This window comes from Castanea sativa, chromosome 3 (genome assembly GCF_040712315.1).
Source record: "Castanea sativa cultivar Marrone di Chiusa Pesio chromosome 3, ASM4071231v1".
In the NCBI taxonomy this organism is placed as follows: Eukaryota; Viridiplantae; Streptophyta; class Magnoliopsida; order Fagales; family Fagaceae; genus Castanea; species Castanea sativa.
The window spans coordinates 57,823,926-57,848,475 of NC_134015.1; the positions used below are offsets into that span (position 1 = coordinate 57,823,926).

Consider the following 24,550-nt stretch of genomic DNA (forward strand, 5'->3'; position numbering starts at 1 on the left):
CAATAGGGTACTGTCTAGTTATTTGGATATATGTTTCTTAATTATAGAATCACTATCTAGCAGTTTGGTATTGTGTTTTGCTGTTGTTGCTGCTTGTCATTTGATTGTTTCTAATTTTTCATGTAAGTATCTTTCTTTTGTTTCTGATCAATTTAAACAGCTTTCTTGATTGTTTAATGAAAGTATCTCATTCAAAAAAAGAAAAAAAAAAAAAACTGAGACCTGTTGTAGCCATGTCAGAGCAATCTATTGTCATGGTTCTCATGGTGATGTCCTACCCACCAACTTCTGGCAATACCGTCCCACTTGACAAACATGATTTACAAATCCAATCTTCTGGAATATCATGGAGAACAACCGGCATGCAATAACTGAAAATGGAGAGATCAGAATGACAATCTTTGCACCATATTTATCAATTGAAAAGCATATAATTAAAGAGTTAAGGCATGAAACGAATCAAAAGAATGAACCATAAACATCCAACCTATTCCATCCAAGTGATCTTACAAAACTTTAAGAGTATTACATAGAATGATCATTACGGTTCAAGAGCTGAAAAGTGCAAGAACAAGAAATCCATCCAACCAACTTGAACTTATGGTCTAAACACACTGCAGTTGGGTCCTGAAAGAACCAACATAAAAGCCTATATGGGAAGAAAACACCACCTGAATTAAGTCTCCTTTCTTCCTACAACAAGAGTAGCTGTGTATACTTAAAAAATGGTGGAAGTAAAAACTATGCATTTCATTTTTCATGTACTGATAGTAATTAAAAGTCATTGATGGGGCACTAAATTAGGAAAATAAAGGGAAATTAATTGCATGGATGAACATGCACACGAGTGCACACAAAGGTGTTGGAGGCGAATAAGAAGTGAAAAACATTAAAAATACTATCATTTTTGTTAACAAAAAATAAATGTTCCCGACTGACATGACAATAAGCATGATTAGTGTCGCATCAATAACTTTTGTTTTGTGTTTAAAAGTTGACACATAGTTTATATAGTTTATGAAGTAATAATTGTTATATCCTAACGTCACTCATAAAATATTATCATACCCATGTTCATGACTACAGCAACTGGAGCAAGTAGCTAATGCATTGTCAAAACCAGCATCACCGCATATGTCACAAATTTCATCCTGCAAGGTGGAAGAGTAGAACATGAAATTCCAAATACAAGTACCAAAACATTAATGGAATTTAATTAAGTTCAATCAAAATATTCTGATCAACTTTTGGAATTTATTAATTGAAAATAATTTAGTTCCCTTTTGACCAAAACAGGTCCTGGTTGGGAATTATTGAGATGTCTAAGTGCTTTTCTGACTTTTGGCACATCCAGAAACCACTTTCGAAAGAAACCAAGGTGACAAAAATTGAAGGAGGGAAAATGGGGACAGGTGGCACAAACCTATGTGGGGCATTTAAAATTTGGGCCCAAAAGCAGCTAAGGAAAATCTGGGCCACTATAGACTGCCCCTGCAGTGTAAAAGGACAGGCACCAACAGCCGCAATAATTATTAAAAAAAAATTATAATTTACCTGCAAAGGTAATATATTTATATTGTCAAATCAATTATTACAAAATTACTCTACAGAATTTTCATTTATAAACACATTTTACTTGTAGTATTTTCTCCCCTACATAAACGCATTTATAAAACACATGCACTATCAGGGATTTGATGTATTACGCATCTATTCTTCTCTTTAACATAAAGGTATATTTCATTGTGTATAGACCTGATAAGTGGATTGTGGGACTCATCTTTCCAAAAAACAAAAACAACAACAAAATCTTTCCAAATTAGCAAACCCCATTAGCCCCTAAAGTTATGTAGTAAAAAAAAAAAAATCTCAACATTCTTGAAAAATAAAAAGAAGAAGCCATACCAGCAAACCCCATTGCCCCTAAAGTTATTATATTACAGAACATTATAAAAAACAAAACCAACCAAGTACATCAAAATTTCATGGGCACCCATCAAAAAATTCATGATCAAGCAGTTACATTACTTACTGTATATATAGCGTAATAATAAATGAACACAGAGTGATTCAACAAAAATATAGAAAAAATCTTTTTTATATAAATATAAAGAAGGTACCAAAGTTTAACTGGCACGGACAAAAAAAAAAGCATGAGAGAGAGAGAGAGAGAGAGTATAAACAATGTAGATTAGCGATTTTACCAAGTGGGGTTCTTTCATTGTTGCTGATATTCTGTTCTTTTTGTCGTTCTTGGAGAGAGTGAAAGCAGAAAGGTCTCTATGTAATCGTGGCCACGGGTTTTGGGAAGCTGTGAGAGAGAGAGAGAGAGAGAGAGAGAGAGACTAGGAGAAAGAGAGAAATGATGAAAATTAAAAGAACTTAGATAAAATGCAAAATTAATTTCCAAAGTTTCTTTAAATTTTATTTTAGTCCTTTAATTTTGTTTTTATTCATTTTAATATATTAACTTTTAAATTTATTAAATTTAGGTTTTTTTAATCAACTTTTATTATATGCCATGGTTTCAATTTTATAAATTTTTCTTCAAATTTTTTAAATTAAAAAAAATTAATTAATAATTGAAAAATATTTTTTAGATTTCGTTTTTCAAAAATTTTTATCAAAAGTTAACAGAAAAATACCTTAATTGAATAAATCTGAAATTTAGAGGACTGAAACGAACGAAAGTAAAGTTAGAAGACTGAAACGAAATATGAAAATAATTAGAGAGTCAGTTTTGCATTTTAGCCAAAGAACTTTATGAACAATGGGGTTTTTTTTTTCTTTCTTATAAATTACATATTTTACTATATTGTTGACTTAAAAATAAATTAAGTATTTATTAATTTATTTATTTAATTGTTGAACTGTGTCAAATTATATTCAATGCCATGTTATTTATATAGTATTAAACTTATAATATTTTTATATCTTTTTGACTTTTTGTTTATTAATTATTAATTTACTAAGTGGTTGACCTCGTCAAATTATATTCAATGCCACATTATTTATATAGTTAAATTTAAAATATTTTTGTATGTTTTTGACCTTATGTCTGACCGGTCTAGGCCTTTTACCTTATAGATTTGGATTTGGATTTATGTCAGTGCACGGAATGATTAGAATTATATTACAGGCTAATTACACTTCTCTCTCTTAAGATTTGTGAGAATAACACTCCACCTCAAACCAGAAAAAGAAAAACACTTCCCTTCTTTGAAGTTTGAAGAAATTAAGACTCTTCCCTTTTGTTTATATTAATAATGAAATGATCTAAATTTTATAAGAATCTCTTTAAAAAACAATTAATCATTGTTAGTAAAAAAATAATCGATAAATTTAGAATAAAATGCCAAATTTATCAAGTACCGAAAAACACTTGCAATGGAAAATCTCTTCATAATCCCGAAAAAAATAGCAAAATTTGCAATTAATATTTTAAAATATACTTTAATTAAAAATTAAAAATTATGAATTTTAATTATGAAATAAGATAATTTTGGAAGTCTGAACATGATGTTTTACTAATTCCAAATTATCACATCAAATGTTATTGAAAAAATTATGAATTTTGTTTAGGATTTGATTAACAAATGTCAAAGTGTATTAGTTGAGGTTAAGTTTTTTATTCCAATCGATCAACTTATATAGTATGATGGATGTGATACCTATCTTCTCAACCTTGTCACAGGCTCACAGCCATTGTGATGTGAGATCAAAAATGTTCTATCATGTTAAAGGTCTTGTAGCTGAATTGACACCTCTCCATGCACAAATTGCTTAGGAGTCCAGGGGGGAAATGATTCGAGCTGCGGGGTTAGTAGAAAGTTGTAATTATCTCTAAAAAAAATGTTCTATCATTTCCAACGCATATATATATATATATATATATATATATATATATATATATATATATATATATATTTGTATACAATTGATAATATTTTCTCAATTGAGTTAACTTAGAACATTAGCCTGTTGAAGGAGCTCACTCCCATCTTGGTACTAATTGGTTTATCGGTAATACAATATTCTGCAGGACAATTGTTCCCCTTATCAAGAAAAGAACTGAAAAACAAAAAAAACTCTGTTGAACTTCTTACATTTTTCCTCATTTACTTACAAGTGCCAACTAGAATATATGCGGGGATTTAAAATGCTTTAGTATATTCTAAGTTCGGAGCTTATGTTGGATGAAAATGGATTCAAGTTGTAGTCTTCTAGGACTTGAATCCCTCTTATCACCTATTAGCAGAGGAAAATAAGCAATTTATTATGTTTGTTTTCCACTTGATCCTTAGAAGCCACAGGCAAGAGTTCATTGATCTTTTTCATTAATTATTAGCCAAGTTGTCATGTACTAGTAGATCAGATGACATGTATTTATTTGACCAATTAACAATTTGTGCAGGTATTAGTATGTCTCAAGCAATAGGCATGGCAGGATTACCCTGGGTTATAATGTCAGAGGTATGTAACTTATTGAACTCTGAACTCAAAATTTAATAGCCTTCTGCACGTCCAAAGTTGCTCTCAATGATCACTACATATTGTAAGAGAAAACTGGCTTTAACTATTTGTGACGGCATTAGGCTCTCTCCAACATTCCTTGAAGTGGATTATGAACTTAACTCTTATTATCATCCAATGCTTCAATAACATGTTAGGTAAGAAAGAATTTGCAAGGATTATAAACTTATAGAACTCACAGTCACAGTTTGATTCCTTCAATCCTTTTTCTTTTCTGTAGTACTAAACCACACAAGATGTAGCTATAAATTGGGTACTTAAGGCCGTTTAGAAAGATGACACAAAAGGGAGGGGGGGGGGAATCCGTAATTCCCTTTTCATGATAGTATATAAGTATAGAAGTGTAAGAGTTTCATAGGACAAGCAAGATTATAGATAAGATTGAACTTTGAAGGATGATTTCATTTCAGATATATCCTATAGACATCAAGGGTACAGCTGGAAGCCTAGTAACTTCAGCACACTGGTCCTTCGCTTGGATTATTGTATACGTCTTCAAGTTTATGATAGCATGAAGTTTAGCAGGTAACTCATAAGTAGCACCCCACCCACCACACATCTTCACTTTTACTTTCCAATTTCGTGGTTTCTCTGTGGTAACTAATCATGATTATTTTGGCTCTGATACTTTAGGAACATTTTTCATATTCTTAGTCATTTGTGGTTTAACTGTTGTATTTATTGCAAAGCTGGTACCAGAGACCAAGGGGCAAGCACCGGAAGAAATTCATGCATCATTTACCAATCCTCAGCACAAAAACTCAAACCCTTAAAACATAAGAAAATTTGATCATCTTAGTTCAACTGAAATCTATAAACCCTATAAAACAAACTTCCACTTGTGAATATATACTGTTTAAGTATGTTCAGTTGTGGGGTTATCTCATGCATCACGATCCTCGGTTCAGTTACTTATTCTACCCAATAAACCACTTAACAATTTTTCATGGCAAAGAAAAATGTTATTGGAAACATTTTGGGAGAAATCAGCTTATTTATTTGGTGTGGAAGATCATCTTTTCATCATCGAGTATTGTGAAATTTATGCACACCATTATCAAGGTTATTGTAAACATCCTATTATCATCAAGTTTTGTTTATGTTATTTTCATGATGCATGCATGATATCAAATTATCAACTTTCGCTAACTGATTCAATAGTTTTATAGCTTATGATTTTTTTTAAAAAGACTGCAATTGATAATTCAGGGAACACAATTTTCCAAGCACATTGACAATAGTTAAGTTGCCATTCTGAAGTTATTTGCTTCAGAAAACCACTTAGAAGACAGGCTAACCATCTAAAATCTAAGAATATCACAAAAAACCACCACAGTGTAGCAAATTGCTAATTTTGTAATATAACTTGGTGGCTTTCTATTGAACTTATAAACTGGAAATAGTGTAATAATTTTTTCATAAAGTATCATTTATCCCAAAAACTTGATTTCAAAATTGTAATTTTAAAAGGTTGATAACTTCAAGGAATAACACAATCGGTTAGAAACCACACCTTATGAAACAATTCTAAGTCAAAAGTAATTAAAAAAAGTGAATTTAATCACTTAATCAATAGTTGAATATGTTCATGCTGCAATTTAACCCAGCAGTGAACATTTTGAGGTTCATGTAATAAGTTGTAATGGGACTTTTTCAAAGTCATTTCATGGCACTTTATCTAAATCTGTAACAAAGAGGATAAGGACAAAGACAGAACCACATCCAAGAATAAAATTAAATAAATTTCAACAAAAGTGTCCAATGATGAACCCCACATGGGTCCCCTCTAAACACTTCATCTCCACTCTCTCTAACTCAATATCTCTAACTCACTTCATCTCCACTCTCTCTAACTCAATAAAGAAGTGAAAGTTACGTAAGATATAACATTCAAGTTTGGAATAATCAATTTTTTAAAATGATTGAGTAGAATCAAAGCAAAGATAAAGGAGTTCATTTCTTTAAAGTATGTTTGTCTTTATATATTTTCTTGATTATTAGGAAAGAATATATGAAGAGATGGTAAGAATTCTTATAGACTATAATTTCTTTTTCTTTTTTCAATCTTCTTTCCTTTTCTCTTTTACGTCAATCTAATGTTTGTGTTTTTCATTTTTTGACCTCAGTGTTTATGTTTTTCAAAAACAAAGAAAATGGAAAGAGGAAACACGCACAAAAAGGAACACAATCTGTTAAACTTTTGAAGCAAAAGCGTTAAATGTACTAGAACCCAAGTTACACATTTATTACAGCTACTAATCTACTTATCTAAAAGAAATCAATTATACATTAATATAAAAGATAACAAAATAAATTCAATTAGTTAAGTTGTATGAATAAAGCTAGGGACACAATATATTCACAACAAGTGGTAAATTGTTAATCGGTGGTAAAAAAAAAAATGATATCTTTGATGGCTCAGATTAGAACCACTAACAGATTATCATCTATGTTTTAATATAGTTACACATATAATTAATAAGATATAATACAATATATGATGCTTCTTTTGGGTGTTGAATACATTACATAATTAGGATTGATCTATCATCATCAAATAACTATTTTATCACTGAAAGGTGTGCATCCCAACTAACACATCTTGATGTTTTCAAAGAATATATCTAAGGAACAAAAAGATGGAATTTCATGCATGCGTGTATAATCTAGATAGAGATGCTTAAAGAAATATAATAAATGAATGAGAAATAAAGTGATTGTAGGGACATATTTACCACACAAAAAAAAAAAAAGAGGAAATGTTAGTATGAAGTCTAGATATAATAATAATGATAATAATAATAATAATAATAATAATAATAATAAAAGGATAAGAGAAAATGAGAAAGATAAGTATAAACATTTGAACAAGTAAGCATCAAATTCCTTGCCCAATTTTTTCTCATTTAGGATAAGAGAAAATGAGAAAGATAAGTATAAACATTTGAACAAGTAAGCATCAAATTCATTGTCCAATTTCTTCTCATGTTCTTTCTTTTGTGTTGGTGAATGTTTTTAGGTGTCAAAGGCATAAGAAGCCTATAAATAGAAGAAGTTATGAATGACCTCCACATGAACATATATTTGATGAAATTGATATTTGATGAAATTTAACATTAAGTGTCTATTTGGCAAAGATTATTTTTGTCAACTTATTTTACTATTCAACTTATTTTTGCTACTACTCATGAGTCCTATTGCACTTTTTGATATTATTTATGAGTCTCACTGTACTATTTGAATTAATTATTATCTTAATCTACAGTATTATCAGCAAAATAAGCGAATCTCAAACGGACCTTAAGTGGTATAATATTGTTTAGAGTTATACTAGGTGTTGATAAACTAGAATATAATGGACTAACTGGTATTTTATGCTTATTAGAGGTACCAGATATTAATGGCTATGTTTGACATGATTGAGTCACACTAAAGATAACATTCAATTTTGGAATCATCAAATTTTTAAAATAATTGAGTAGAATTTATGCAAAGATAAAGAAGTGAAAGTTACACAAGATATAACATTCAAGTTTGGAATAATTAATTTTTCAAAATGATTGAGTAGAATCAAAGCAAAGATAAAGGAGTTCATTTCTTTAAAGTATTTTTTTCTTTATATATTTTCTTATTTTCTTGATTAATAGGAAAGAATATATGAAGACATGGTAAGAATTCTTATAGACTATAATTTCTTCTTCTTTTTCCAATCTTCTTTCCTTTTCCCTATTACATCAATCTAAGTTTGTGTTTTTCTTTTTTGACCTCAATGTTTATGTTTTTCAAAAACAAAGAAAAGGGAAAGAGGAAACACACAAAAGTGTATGAATAAAACGTTAAATGTACTAGAATCCAAGTTACACATTTATCACAGCTACTAATCTACTTATCTAAAAGAAATCAATTATACATTAATTAATATAAAAGATAACAAAATAAATTCAATTAGTTAAGTTGTATGAATAAAGCTAGGGACACAATATATTCACAATAGGTGGTAAATTGTTAATTATTGGTAAAAAAAATGATATCTTTGATGGCCCAGATTAATACCACTAACAAATTATCATCTATGTTTTAATATAGTTACACATATAATTAATAAAATATAATGCAATATATGATGCTTCTTTGAGGTGTTGAATACATTACATAATTAGGATTGATCTATCATCATCAAGTTACTATTTTATCTCCTAAAGGTGTACATCCCAACTAGCACATCTTGACGTTTTCAAAGAATATATCTAAGGAACAAAAAGATGGAGTTTCATGCGTGCGTGTATAAACCTAGATAGAAATGCATAAAGAAATATAATAAATGAATGAGAGATAAATTGATTGTTTGGACATGTTTACAAAAAAAAAAAAAAAAAGATGAGTATAAACATTTGAACAAGTAAGCATCAAATTCCTTGCCCAATTTCTTCTCATGTTCTTTCTTTTGTGTTGGTGAATGTTTTTATGTGCCAAAGGCATAAGAAGCCTATATATAGAAGAAGTTATGAATGACCTCCACATGAACATATATTTGATGAAATTGATATTGAGACTAACTTGGAAGCTTTCCTAGGTGCATTTTGAAGTCAACATTGGATTATTCTTACTGTAAGTAATGATGGTTGTTTTTGCAAATTTATTTATATGCATGTGTGTTTTTCTATTTACTTTATATAAATAATATGTTGATTTGATTGCTTAAATTTTGTTGTATATATGTTAAATAAAGTAAAACTTTTGGCTTATTTAGTACTTGAATTAACATTATATTTTTTGTGAGATATATATTATTGCTAAATGGTTTTGGTTCATGCTACATTTGACTTTGCTTTCATAAAAATTACATCAATTAGTTACTTTTTTCAAATTAATATTTTCCTGAATTCACATTCTTATTAGATATCTATTATAGGTTAATCACGTGCAAGATTTTGCAATAATCAGTTGCGATCCACTGTTAAATCTATATGGTTATTTGTTTAATTATATTTAATAATTCAAAAAACTATAAGATCTCATTATAAATTAATGAGTTTCTAATGTCTAATTGATTCGATATTCCGAAAGAATGATAGATCATAATAATATTTGGTAAACTTGATAGTTCAAAAAGAAATTTATTCCAACTATGAGTTAAGCAGAAAATTTTTGAATATTCCAAAAATAACAATCTCTCCTCTCATATAAATGTAGATCCTCACCAAAAATTTAATTAGTGTGACCTACTATTATGTGGAAGGAAGGAACATTAATCTTAGTGTAAAGAATTTGACATGAGGACCCTAATAAAATCTCATTCCCTTTATAATGTAAAGAATAACTAGTACATAGTGCCTATTAAATATTCATTTTATTTTTTTTATTAATAATCTTAGTTAAAAATTCATAATTTTTTTAATACTCATTTTAAAGAACTTTTGTCTATCTCAATATTTAAAACTTTTCAACATTGTCTTCCACATTTTACATTGAAAAAAATATATATATATTTACTTTAGGAACTAAATCACTAGATCTGTTTAATATTTATTAAGAGATGACAAAATTTAAGGAAACTAAATTACAAGTTATGTATATTAACTGACAAAATATGCCACCAGCTGGTACAGCCCAATTTGCCAAACGCCCCAGGTCCCCAATGCTTATTATTTTTAAATTACTTCTTCCAAGTCCAACAACTTTACTTACAAGACCCAAATCAAACACTTGATGTGTGTGTGAGTGCAACACTCACTTGACTCATGCCTCCAAAACTTCCAAAAAAAAGATGTTTGACAGAAGCTAACAACAACTTTACTTTTACAAGATCCAAATCAAACACCTGAGAGCATCCACCTCCGAATGAACCCAAATGTCTCCTATCTTTCTTAAAATCCCAGAATCCTCACCTCTAATCTCACAAGCTGACATTAAAAATTGGATTTCCAAATCAAATTTGAGCAAGCCCAGCCAGCGAGAGCATTAGCGTCTAAAGCTTAGTGGAGAAGTGCCAGATTGTCTATTTGGTATTGGTCTTTACTCTTTATACAAAACTTTACTAATTGTTCCATGTGACTTGATGATAATTGGTCAAAAAAAAAATGCTACCAGCCTTCAATCAAACATCTCATGTGCATCTCTCTCTTTCTCAGTTTGTTTTGCAGTCTGATTATTTTCTAACCAAATTTGATGTTGTCCAGACGATGGAGCTTCAACATTGGTCGCATTGGGAGCATCCGTTGGTCTTTATTGGGAGAAGTGGAAGTCTTTGTTGGGGGTGCTTCGAACCAGTATTTGGTCCTAGCTACAGTTGTAAACAATGCGAACATCACCTTCATAAATCATGTGCTGAATTACCCCTTGGGTTGCACCATCCCTCACACCCAAATCATCCTCTTATTCTCTTCGACAAAATAAAATATCGTGACAATGGCAACAGAGAAGAATATAACAAATTTAGCAACTGCGACGTCTGCGGAGAAAGGAGTAATGAATACAGTTATTGTTGTTACCGTTGCAACTTCACCATTCACATCAGATGTTCTTCTTTATCACTCACCATCCAAACTGAAGTCCATGACCACCAATTGACCCGCAGCATTTGGAAGCTGATGAAGTTCACTTGCGACTTCTGTGGCAAAGAAGGCAATCTGCCCTACTTTTGTGCCCAATGCGATTTCGCTATACATTCACGTTGTGCTGCTTGCCCACGCATACTGAAAGTTTATCGTCACAACCACCCTCTCCACCTCACCCCTTCTCTTGAAGTCCATCAATCCGACTCTCCAATTTGCCTACTCTGTGTTCGAAAAGTGGATACACTCTGCCTTTACTATTGCTCAAGGTGCGATTTTGTTGCCCACCTCTATTGTGCTATGCTCCCCTGGAACCGGGAGTACATAAATTTGCAGAAACTTAAAGAGAAGCAGTCCACCGAGTCAAAATCTGAAGATTCAGAGCTCCATCAATCCTTTGACTCAGAAATTTGCAAAGTCAAAAAAACCACTGTGGGGGAAGACGGAACTGAAGTAGCCATAGAAACCAAACACTTCAGTCACGAGCATGATTTGAAGCTTACTGATGAGATTCCGAATAACACAAAATGCAACGGGTGCGTAGAATACATTCTCTCTCCATTTTACAGTTGTACCCTGTGTAGCTTCTTTCTTCATAAATCTTGTTCTAAATTACCCAAAATAAAACGTCACCCACTTCATCCACACCCTCTCACCCTCAGTTATCAGCAAGCTTCTTTTTTCTGTAATGCCTGTTGCCAGAGGTGCAACGGCTTAAAATACAGCTGTCAAATATGCAAGTATGATTACAATGTTCAATGTATTTTATTATCAAACCCCCTCACTCTTGCCTGTCATGAGCATCGTCTTTACCTCTCCATGACGAGCTCTCTACAAAAGTGTAGTAGTTGTAATTTTGAAAGCTATTATGTATTCCGTTGTTCCACTTGTGAATTTGTTCTAGACTTAAAATGTGCTACACTACCACAAGCCACATGGTACAACCAACATGAACATCCCTTCAACCTCTGTTATACTCCTGAAGATGACTCCGGTGAATATTACTGTGATATCTGTGAAGAAGAACAAGATCCCAAGCAATGGTTCTACTACTGTGCAGAGTGCAGCTTTCCTGCTCATCTTGACTGTATTCTTGGGAAAATCCAAATGTCAAGCAACACATCTAATGGCCGCCAGTTGGGAGGTGCTACACAGTAATTTGACTCTCACCCACACACAATGTACTTTCATTGAAGAAATAAAAACCAATGACAATGTTAAAAGTGATCTATCAATGTGCCTAATATAATTTCAACATTCACAATAATTGTTTATAGGAATACCACTGTTGTTTTAATTTTTATGTATGTTTTTCATATAGGTTGAGCCTTTAATTCTTTATTTTTTAATCTATTGTATTATTATGGTTGTCTATTGGTGTAGTTTTGGGGAACTTTGTTTTTAAGATGAAGCTTATTAGGCATTTTATTGGTTTGTGGCTAATAAGTGTAATATGTGGACATCATGTACATGGGTTCCACACCCCGGCTTTTTAATGAATTATTATTATTATTATTATTATTATTATTATTATTATTATTATTATTATTATTATTATTATTTTAAAAGGACTTGAACAGGAAAATCACTTGATGTCCCATATTGAGGAATGCAAATGTGTTCTTAGCGTTACTTATTTCCCAAATCAGATCAAATTATCTATTTTGTTATCGTGGTTCATAATGTCAATGGCATTTTGTTTACTGCTTACATCTAATACTAACCAGCTTGCTTTTGCTCCTTATCTTACAATGAGATATTAAGTTGTACAAATTGTTTTTTCTTTTCTTATGCCATTTTTTCTGCTTCATATATTTTTTTTGTAGTCCTTTGCTTTAATTACTTTGCGATTGTTAATTGTGTTTTGGTGACAGTGTGGCCGCTGATATCAAGTCAATGATTGATGAGTTGAAGTCAAAATTCAAAAAGGATGGGTAAAGTAGACTTATAAATGCATCTAAAGTGTCGTAATATTTTAATATTAGCATGTTCCTTGATAGTGTTCCTGATTAGCTATACTAATTAGAGTCTCTTGTGTCCTTTAATTGTTAGACAAATTTTTGCCAAAGCACATTCAAAGAGCTCAAAAGAGGTCTGTGGCAAAACTGCTCAGCATGGATGACTAGTGATGAAAACTTAGTACTTGTTTTTGGATTTATAAATTAAGCATTGTGAGAGATTGGCCTTGAGAATTTTGCGATTAAATCCCTGCAGTGTGAAAATAGCTTGAAGTATGAGACAGCCAGGTTCCAAGCACTGTATGAGAAATTTTGCAAGGAGAAAGCCTCTCATCTGCAGGCCTTAAAAGGTAAGCCCTATGCATCTTGTCATAAAGTGCATCATTCAACTAGCAGCGTCAGACTTCAGTTTAATTAATAGATTAGGCACGTTTTATTTGGTTTCTATAGTGCCTGATGACATGTCAAGCATGAAAGTTTTTGTTTTTATTTTAATAGCATAGACAAAATAACATGATGTATATACTGCAGAAAATTCTAATCACTAGGATATAATGGTCCCCCACTACCTAGTGTTTTGATATCTTGAATATTTAAACATCACTATGATCAATAACATTTAGACATTAGAATAATCTGATTGTTCTTGCTTTATTGTTGCATACACTTTGTCCTCACTGCAGCTGTATATAGAACATCTAATTGTTGTCGTATAATACGTGAGCTTCATGACTAATGTATGTTAACCTATCCATAGGATCTCCTGCCAGTTGAGAGGAGCCTTACATTTATAGAACAAAATAATTTTGTTTCTAAGGTACTTGACCTTTTTACTACCACAAGGATAGTGTTCCAGCATGTGGGAATGAGGTATTTGAGAATGGGGGGTGATGATGACAGTAACAGTGCTAGAACTAATAATGTTAACAGTGAAGTCTAGAAAATATTGTGGAAAGTTAAAATTTCTGCAAAGTTTCACTTTTTATCTGGAAAATACTGCATGATGCTATACTAGTTAAGGCAGTCTTATTAGATAGAAAGCTTAGTTGTGATGTTGCTTGTAAAATCAGACTTCATAACAGAAGGTAGTCCCATCAAGGATTGACAATTTATTTCAATCCCAGATGGAATTTGGAAGAGAGATACCAAATGGAGTGGCGCGCTTTTGTTGCAAAGTGTAGATAAGGAAGAAGACTCTTTGTTGGATGTTTTAACAACACATGCTTCAACAGGATGGTGGCCATATCTAATACTGCATGAAAAGCAAATTTTCAAAACTCAAATATGGCACTAGATTTTTAAATAATGACTCTTGATATCAGGTCCATTACTAGATGATTTGGATTATGGCTCTCAAAAAAGATTGAGGGTTTAATTTGGGAATTAAGTTTCTATAATATCTACGCGTATTTATACCACTCCTTTCTCTACTAGCATATTTGAGGTTAAAGTGTTCTTAGAATCTGTGTTAAAACCATGTGGCATCTCATGTTTTGTAAACTTATTTGTGAGTTGGGTATGTTAATTATTACAACATTTAGCTTGGTACTTTGAAAGATATTATGATATCCTGTCCTAATCCTTGTAGATTGTGTCTTTCGAGTGTGATACATCTTCTAAATTAATTTTGATTATTTTTACTCTCTGTTTGATACTCAGTTAGTCACCAAATAATATATTTGTTTAGAGGTATTCTCTTCTTCTTATGCTTCATTAGTCCTATTCTTATTGTTAAATTGTTATTTATCATTTCTTGGTATGTAACTTAATTAATTTCAAAATGGGAATGGAGCTTTAGAACATTCTTGTTTTTCTACCTTTCTCTTTATCAGTTGTTCAATATATCTCACTTAGTTATAATAATGCATTTACGAGTGTGCTTAATTTTCTCAAGACGATTAGGTTAATGCCTTGTATTCTACACCATCTATCTGTACTAAGGCAAAAAAATGCAACAAATGAATTATGGCCAGTGAAAACTGATGATTATTTCCTATAAGCTTTACTGTTTTTCCATCTACATTTAGTTGACTAAGCAAAATTGATTGAAATTTACTGCCATTAATAAGCTTGACCAATGCTTGCTAGAAGGTATGCAGACAGGGAAAATGCTTATTGGACTGACTTTTTCACTAGTTGCCCAGTCTTGAAGCAATATGTCCAAAGAGGGGATATTATTTGGCATGACATCAGTGTCAATCTGCCTTGGTCGTTATGTTGAATTAGAATAGATAGGGATAGCTATTTCCTCCATTCCTCTACACTTGATTTGCTGGATGCAAATGACCTAGCATCTCATGCTGCCATCCTGGAAATTCCTGGTAATTTTTTCTTGGTATTTGGTCACAAAAGTTATCTATTTTATATTCCAAAAACTCTGCAAGGAACATAAAAATGTGTTCTGCGCAGAGAGAGGATGATGTTTTCCTGTCATCAATAGGGTGGAGTTTTCTCACCATTTATTTGGGTTATAAACATAAATGAAGGAATTTTCCTTATGTTAAAAATACACAGCATGGCAACTTGAATATTTGGCTGGAAAGAGATTCGATGGTGCCAACTCTGTCAGCCTGGAGGATGCTTTAGGGATTGAACAGCACCATGATGCCATCACTGTCAATGCTAAACAACATACAACCAATGACCACGCAAAACACGTGGCTTTTGGAGCCTCTGAGGTAGGCAGATAATATTCATTTGAATTTGACATTCAGAGTCTTGTTTTATATTCTTTGCACCATTGTTATTGTATGATAAAACTCTGTAAGCTATCCTTTAAAATGCAACAAATTTTCATAGGCAGAAGCTGTTGTAAATGCTGTCCTATCATGCTTTAGTAATAAGAAATCAAGAGATCAATATGGTTCTATGAACCTATTATGGTCTTGTGTAAACTATCCTTGTAAGCTATCCTTGCAAAGTTATCCTGTAAGAGATCAATACAGCTCTGTAAGCTATCCTTGCAAAGTTAGCTTCATATGGTTCTGTGAACCTATATGGTCTTGTGTAAACAATGGGGCAAGTAAATGGACTTTTCTTCTTTTCTGTTATTTTTTGTTCTTGCTATTCTTCATTGCTTAGTACCAAAAACAAAATAAAAAAAGCTGAGAGATAGATAAAAATAATAATTAGGTGGGAAGTAGGCATCCCAACTTCTCACTTATTGTGCAATTCCACCAATCGAATCATTTGCATGAATATTTATATTGTACAACTAAGTTAGCATTTGAAAGCCTCCAAATTGCACATACAAATAGAAGAACTTCAGTTTGGGTTTTTTTTTTTTTTTCCATGATTCTTATATGCCCTAAGATATTATCACTCAATCATTGCAGAATTAATCCAAAGAAGAATTTAATGCAAGTTACATCATGTTAAAGGTCTTGCTGAAACGATGATTTCTGATTTCAGGGTTATTAAAAAACATAAATCACTAGCAGACTTCGGAACATAGACAATTTTCCTTTAACGAAAAACAAATTGATCACTAAAATGATGTTGAACTAGCTGACTAGCCCTGTTGCAAATTTTGTCAACTAAGATGAATGTTCTCCAGCATAATGAATCCCAAAACTGTCATAAAGAAATAAGGCTAAAAAAAACCCAAGCAATCAATCTAGCATGTATACCAAGTGAGAAAGCATGGTAGTTGCTTTAAGAATAAAACCAAGTAAACTATGGTGGCAGTTAGAAACACTACAACTTCATACCATTATCTTCACAGACCTAACATAGAGGCTATCCACAGCCTTGCTGGTATTTATAATGGTTTCCAGTATTGCCATATTGCATCTGTCAAGCATTGGCTGACATGCTCAAATGATGAATTTCTTTTTTTGCAGGCAAAGATTGGTCGAAAGAAAGAGTGCGAAGTTGCTCTACAAACCTTAGAAGGGAGATTGCTGATATTTCTCAAGAAACTACTGAGATTAGAGAAATGTTTTGACTTTAGATGCCAATGAGAAATCTCTTTGTTTCCATTTTAAGTAGCAAAATTTAAACATAGTCTTGAATTTTTCCCAACATTTTTTATTAGAAACAAATTTTGACATGGTTTTTGAATAATTTTACAGTAGTACACAGAAACCCTTCAATGGCTTCTGGAGCTAGTATTCTCAACTTATTCCAATGGAATTAGGCTCATCCACTCATTGTAAGCTTTATATGCTAATCTTTGTAGCATGTTTTGTTTGTGTGACTTATTTGATCTTGTGTGGCTAACATGAAGGTGACTTAGGTAGACTCAAGTAGGAGTTGGCCTGATGGTATTACAACAAGTTGGAGGGGTCCATAGCATTGGATTTCATGCAACTATATTTATATTAGCCGGTAGAAAAATACTTTGCTTTTTTTTTGTTCCTTTTTATGTCAACCTACAGTTGACAAAGAATTTGGAAGTTGAATAGAGGAATACTTTGTCTATGATAGGGCTTTCCGTAGTGTTGGGACTGTGGCAATGGTTGCGGTTTAGGTTCTTGACTCTTTTCATGTAATTCCAACCTTTGGTTCTGCTTAATGCTTTTTAAGTAATTTAGATGCTTTTGTACAGATTCAAATGATAGCATTAGGGGTAATTTTTATGGATAAATCTGGACAACCACTACTTCTATTGGTAAGAAGGTTGAGAAATTTGTACTTTGTAATGGAGTTGAATAAAAATAATTTTGAATCCCATTCACAGGTTTCTGCAGCAGGAACATGCTTAGGCTGCTTTCTTGTGGGATTGTCATTGTTCTTACAGGTTTTTTATAAGAAAAATCTATTTCTCTTGAATTCTTTCTTCATTGTTTCAGTTGAATATTACTTGAAAGGATGAAGCTTCAATTATGCAGGATCTTCAAACATGGACCAAGATCACTCTAATTTTAGCACTTGTTGGTGTACTGGTATTGCAATCATCCCAAGGACAGTTCTTTCTTCTTTATACTGCATATACTAAAGAAAAAACAGAAAGTGAAAAAAAAAAGTTTCTTTTTGCTTTTATCTCGAACTTTCATATTTTTGTTCATGGTCTTCCTATTACAACTAGTGTGGAAGTCCTATGAAGTTTAATGCTCATTAAGGAAGCCCGTTTACTTCCATTACCTGTGGTTTAGTCAACCCATTAGAAGCAATTCAGAAATACTATTTGCCCCTTTGAAAGAACGAATATTTCCCTCCACAAAATGAATATTTCTGAAACACTATCAAGTTTGTAGGTTCTTGCATAAATTTGTGCATTTTTATATCTGATTTTAGCTATCCATTACAGCTCCCAATCTATGTTCATGGTGCAATTGCCTTAACATTTGCATACTGTCTTGAAGGTCATAATTCCATCATCATACACCAGTTTATGTTAACCATTGGTTTGAACGAAATCCTTAAGAGGTTTAAAGATTGATAAGTTGAATTTTGTTGATCGGTTTAGTTCTGCAATTAGGTATACACAAGATTTGTTTAGTTCTGCAATCTAACCTTTTTTCTTGTGCAATTCTATGACTTGGAGAAGCATACGAAAGATAAAATGGAGATAAAAAAGTCTAAATGTCAACATAAATGCCTCAATGTGGTTGAATTAATTGGCTTTGTTGGGTGTGGAGTTGATATGGAGATTGCAAAGTACATATTGAGTCATACTGTGTCACTTGAAAAGATAATTATCAATCCCCGCCATCCATTTATAGTGAGTAGTGACAACTGAGGATACTGATGAGCATCTAAAGGCAAGAGGTCGTGCTAGGTGCAGTGCTGAGTGGAAGAATAGCAGACATCCTTGGTCGCAGAGGGGAAAGTTTTGCTAATTCCCTTTACATGTCTCTAGGTATATGTAAAGATTTTAGGTGCATTATGTTCTTCAACTCATCAGTTCTTCTTCTTCAATTATGTTATCTAAGACATCTCTTCTATTAAAAAAATAGGTACCTGTATATATAGCAGAAATAATCCCCAAAAATCTCCGAGGAGGGTTTACTATTGTGCATCAATTATGGCAAGACCGCTAAGAAATTGTACGTTGAGTGAGTATCTTTATGATTCGTGTGCATAACTATTGATTATTGTTCAGTTCATGATTTCTTTTTGGGTCAGCAATTACATATTTTGTTGGAACTGTTATCAGCTGGCGCACCTTGGCTCTGATAGGTACCTTGAGTTCACTTTACCTATTGTATAAAACTGAATATAATTGCTCTATCAACTGGATTTTAATTAATTTCATTTGCAGGAACTATTCCATGTCTTGCACAGCTTATAGGTTTATTATTATTCCTGAATCTCCAAGATGGCTGGAAAATTCAGTTCAAGTGGAATGTATCACCTTTAGTAATGTAAGATTAACGTTTGAAGCATCCAATGGTTTAGAATTATGAAACTAGTTTAAAAAACCCTAATTCTTGGATTAGCTGTGCCTCTCTAACCCATGAGCCAACCTGAACATGTTGGATCATTATTTTGAATCCAAACTGACATGACAATTCTCTGAAACATGATCACAACTTATTGGGTTGGGTTGCAGTGAAGGACTGTTGAGGTCCTTTGGCTTTGCATATATTTCTTGCACCAAAGAATCCACAAGCAAGCAACTATTCTGCAGATCTGCATTGAGGGGCATCAAACCCTGCTGAGTGTGTCTTGTTCTGTCTTCCAATATCTGGGGTAGACATTTTCCTTACACCTAGATAGGTTTGTACAGATTGTACTTGAAGAGTATACGGATTGATTACTAAAAATATTGGGTGCGTTTGGGATTGAGACATGGCCTATGAAAAAAAAAAGATGGAAACATGTTGGCATTATTGTTCTTTTTTCTCCATTTCTCTTATCTCTTTTTTTCTCTACTTCTCAAGGTACTTTTCACAGATAGTGTTAATAGAACTCTATAAATTTCCGTCCCTTCATCCTTACAAGCCAAAGTCAAATCCTTCCTCATCTTTGGAAAGCCTTCAACTTTACATACTAATTCTATCACATAGGCATAAAAAACTTACCAAACTAGAGCCAATTTTGCATCGTAAAACTTTCTTCTTCAAATCTAAACCCTATATTCGCAAATTGCTATAAACCTGAACCCACCGCAAGCATATGTAGGCAAATTCTGCAATTTCTCTTGCATCACTGTTAAAGAAGTTAATTAGATTACTTGTATCTAGCTTTCCTAAAATCTGGAAAATAGTTTGTAGAATGTAGAAAAGAGAGGAAACATGGTATGCCACTTGCACTTGCACAGAATGTGGTTTGATGGGTCTAGACCTTTTTGCAGCTCGTATAAATTGCTCATTAGAAGGTAAAATCCCTAAATTACTTAAAATAAAAAAGAAGTGTGTGGTTTAAAGTTTGACTATTGAATCCGTTAATAGTTGTTGAATTACAATTTCCATGCTCTTGCTGGACTTGCTTATTCTGTGCTTTAGATGCCCCTCTTAGAATCTTGACCACACCCTGTTTTGTTGGGCTGCAATCAAAAAAGGACCTTCATTCTTTTCTTTTTTGACTTTTAGACTTATGAAATAGGAACTACACTTTTTTTTTTTATAAAAAATAAAATAAACAAAGAGGGATTTTGATAGTTTTTGCAATTGGTTGACCCCCTGAATGGAATTTTTGTAGATTTATCCATAAATTTTCTGAAGTTTCCATGTCTAACACTTTGTGTCCATGAGCTATATCTCAACTGGTATTTTATTTTTTCAGGTTTTAATGATTCCTAGACAATGTCCCTGATTTTTATTTGTCTGAAAAATTAACTCTATTCCTTGTAATTTCAGTTAGCAAGAAAAGTGGAGCCTTTAAGTTGAGTGAATCAATTTGAATACAAGAACACAAAAATCCTAGCATATCTACTTCATGTTATCTTTTAGTTACAAACTTCAATAATCGTCTATTTAAACATGCTATCATATCCATTAGTTTAAAAGAAATACTAGTCCCAAATACTTTTAATGTTCCAGATTCTCTTTATTATTCCCAATTAATCAGCAATCAAATAAACCGTAGAAGAAAGCCTAATTTCAAATGCCTTACTATAGAACTAGTGTTACACAATGTATTTCCATTTTTTATTTCGTGCATTCTATCTCTGTTTGATTTGTTTGTATTTGTTTCTAGTACATTCTGTTCATCATCATGAACATGATGTACTTTTTTCAATGAAGGTATCTATTACCTATTAAAAAAAAAAAAAACTAGTGTGCAAGAAACCTGGCTTACCTTGCTGGAAAAGGGTTCATACCTGTCTGCATTTCTTCAAGTATTTGCCCCTTAATCTCTAGTACTAGCTTTGATACAAATAGAACTTTCAATCCTGATATGCGTGAGATTTGAGAATATAAACAAGGTCCCTGAATAAATAAATAATTAAATAAAAAAAGTGGAGTGAAAAGTTTGCATTAGGCAATAAACTAGACTAAAAAATTTGCACTGGACAGTGGAGAAAGAAAGATGCATCACTTGCTGAGCTCCATTCCTTTAAGAAGTTGAAAACATATGACACAATCCAAGAACTAAACTAGTTTACAAAAGACACAAGGTTTCCGCTGAACCCTTCATGTTTATTAGAAATATCTAGAATAGCAAACTATAATTGAATATGAACCCATGGTTTAGTGGACTAATTTTTGAAGTTCGCATTGAAGAGTTCAGAGTTCTTGTTGTATATATAGTTATATACAATGTAGGTTGTTATATATTTAAGATTAAAGAGGAGAGATTTCAAAATGCCATTGAAAGTGCTGCTGAGCCTTAGTTTAAAGAGCTCAACTCCTATTTGATCGGTTGAACTCGTTTTGATCAATCGAGATATGGCTCAATAAGTCGAAGGCTGTATAATAAGAGAACCCTATTCTTTGTTCAATTCCTGGCTTGATGACGAAGGAATACTCGATCAATCGTAAAATTTGTTTTTCTGCAGTTTTCTAGATGGGGATTTTCTGGTTTGTCAAATGGCTAATACTCTTGGAATATTATCGTCAATCAAAGTGACTGTTTTTGAAGGGGCATAACCCTTCAGCTATACATAGTGATCTATATTCATTTTTGTAACTGCCTTCTTTTACCATTTTTCATAAAAATTCACAAGAATTCTCTCGGTGATACTACTTGAAGAATTCTAAGCTTAGTTGTGTTTGGGAACAAATTTGCAGTAATCCTTTAGTATCATTTGAGTGTGGGCAAATATTGTTTAAGATTAGCAAGGTGGTTGTGTCTAAGCTTTTTGTTATCTATCTATTTATTGCTATTCCTTCATTGTATTATATACTTTTCCAGAAGTTTTTGCACGATAACTGACCTCTAACATTATGAGCCTTGTTTTTCCTGCAAGTCCTAGTCCAAATGATCCAAAATATACCTAAAAACATTAGCAAATGTTCAGCATGTGACATATTCAACGAGGAAAACAGCACAAGATGCTATATTTAGGGTGAGTTTGGTTGGGCTTTTTGAAAAAGTGCATAATGAAAAAGTATTTTTTTTAAAAGCTGAGTATTTGGTAAAAGCTGTTAAAAAGCGTTTTTTGAAAAAGCTGAGTGTTTGGCTAGTACTTATAAAAGTTGTAGTTTGAGGGGTAAATTACTAAAAAGGACAATGTCTATATAAAGAGAATTCTTTATTTTAATTATCTCTTTTAATGCAAGTTATGGACACAATATTTTCACAAAAATTTCATAATAAAGTCTATATAACAAGTTGTTAATGGTAGGAAAAAAAATGTCACTAGTAAGTTTAGATGAGAACTAATAACAACTTACTATTTAAAGTTTATTATGAAATTGTTATAAAAATATTCTGTTAATAGTACTATTTTTTTTTAGAAAATATAGTACTAACTTAAAAAGTTTAGAAATATAATAAAATGTCACAATATTTTTACAATACTGATTTAAAATTAATCTTTGTAAAATAAAATTTTATTAACACTTATCTTTTAAATGAATTGTTCTAGTACTCACAATTTTTGCTCTACCGCATACTCTATAACATCACAGTTATTAAATATTACACACCTATCTTTTATTAAATGCCACAAATAGTACCCACTTATCTTTTATTACATCCATATTTTTTTTTTCTCTCTTGGTTTCTTCTCCACCACACACCTACCCCACTCCCATCTCTATCTATTACTCTTCTTTTTCATTTTCTAGTGCATTCCGGATGCACTTTCCCTTTCTCCAGCTTTCTCTTTCTTTCTCTTGCTATCTCTTTCTTTTACTTTTTCTATTTCTACTTGAAGACTCTAGCAATGATAAGAAACAGAGAAATTAATAACAAGCAATTGCATGCTCCACTGTTGATCAAAGGACATAGGCAGGCGTTGTCTCTTTTTTGCTCCACCGTGGGTTGCTTGATTGCTCCACCATGGGTCAGATGGCTATTGTCTTTTTTTTTTTTTTGTGCATTTATTGTTATGATTTGATTAATTTTAAGATTGTGTTTTTGAGTTTGTATTTTGATTATGCTTGAGTTTAGAGATGTTTAAGAGAAATGATTGTTGTGAATGTTTGATTGAGACTGAGTTTAGAGATGTTTGTGAGAAAAGATCAAGAAACTGTTGTTACCGTTGTGATTTTTGAGGACAAAGAACCTATGGGCAATTTAGGAGAAAAAGAAACCCAAGAAAACGTGATTGTGCGCATTTTGCAATTGGAGCTCTGAGCTCCATTTTGCAAATGCGCGTTTCTTTACAAATATAAAACGCAAATTTTTCCAAAAAGTTGCGTTTTGTGCTGAACCAAACGCACATAAAGGGCTGGCTTTTTTCAAAACGTTGAAACAAACATGCACTTATTGTCAAATTTCATGAGAAAGCTTCCTTTTTCTAACCGTTTAACAAGTTCAATCCTGGTTCTTGAAATATACCCTTTTCTGAACATTAATAATGTTTTAAGTAGTTAACAATCTCTAGGTTTGATTCTGCCAGAAAACTTCCTCAACTTTTAAATTTTAGAAAAGGGAGGTTTTTGTGTGTGTGTGTGTGTGTGTGTGTGTGTGTGTGTGTGTCCAGTACCATAGAAAGTGTGTTCATAGTCCATATGTCTAGTAGTATTGTGTCATGAACCTCTAATAAAATATCACAATGGCTTAACATGCTGAATATGTTAAAGTGGGAATTGTGAGTATTTACAAAAATAAAGCAACTCGCACATGTCCACACTAAACCTGTATTTGTTAGCATTAGATAAAAGTCAGCCTCGTCAAAACACACCGATAAAAAATTACTCTTAAATCTCAGTTGATTGTTGAAAGGGTTTTGTCTGCATTTCAAAAGTTACTCTTAAATCTCAGTTGATTCCTGAAAAATATCAGCATTTTCTTCCCTAAAAACGCTAAGGTGCACACTTTTTCTCTTGAGTCAATCTTTGCTTGCAGCTGATGGGCTTAGTGAGGTGTGGGCCTACTATAATGAGTGAGACTTGGGCTTACGGAAGTGTGTTGCGGATTGGTAGGTCTTAAGTAACTTATGAAAATTTGGCCTAAATTCAAATAGAGCAGATTGGGCTTCCTAAACGGGTCAGGTTGACCTGGCCC

At 32.3% G+C, this 24,550-nt stretch overlaps 1 protein-coding gene and 1 pseudogene across 1 annotated transcript in view; both read left to right on the forward strand.

Annotated features, from left to right (window-relative positions):
* Positions 1-5,306, forward strand: part of LOC142629230 (sugar transporter ERD6-like 5) — a 35,107-nt pseudogene extending 29,801 nt beyond the window's left edge.
* A 7,726-nt stretch (positions 5,307-13,032) lies between these two features.
* Positions 13,033-24,550, forward strand: part of LOC142629232 (putative inactive purple acid phosphatase 27) — a 42,086-nt gene continuing 30,568 nt past the window's right edge. Inside the window, exon 1 of the mRNA XM_075803190.1 lies at positions 13,033-13,395. The gene's annotated coding sequence lies outside the window, so the exon portion shown is untranslated. The remainder of the gene's footprint in view (positions 13,396-24,550) is intronic.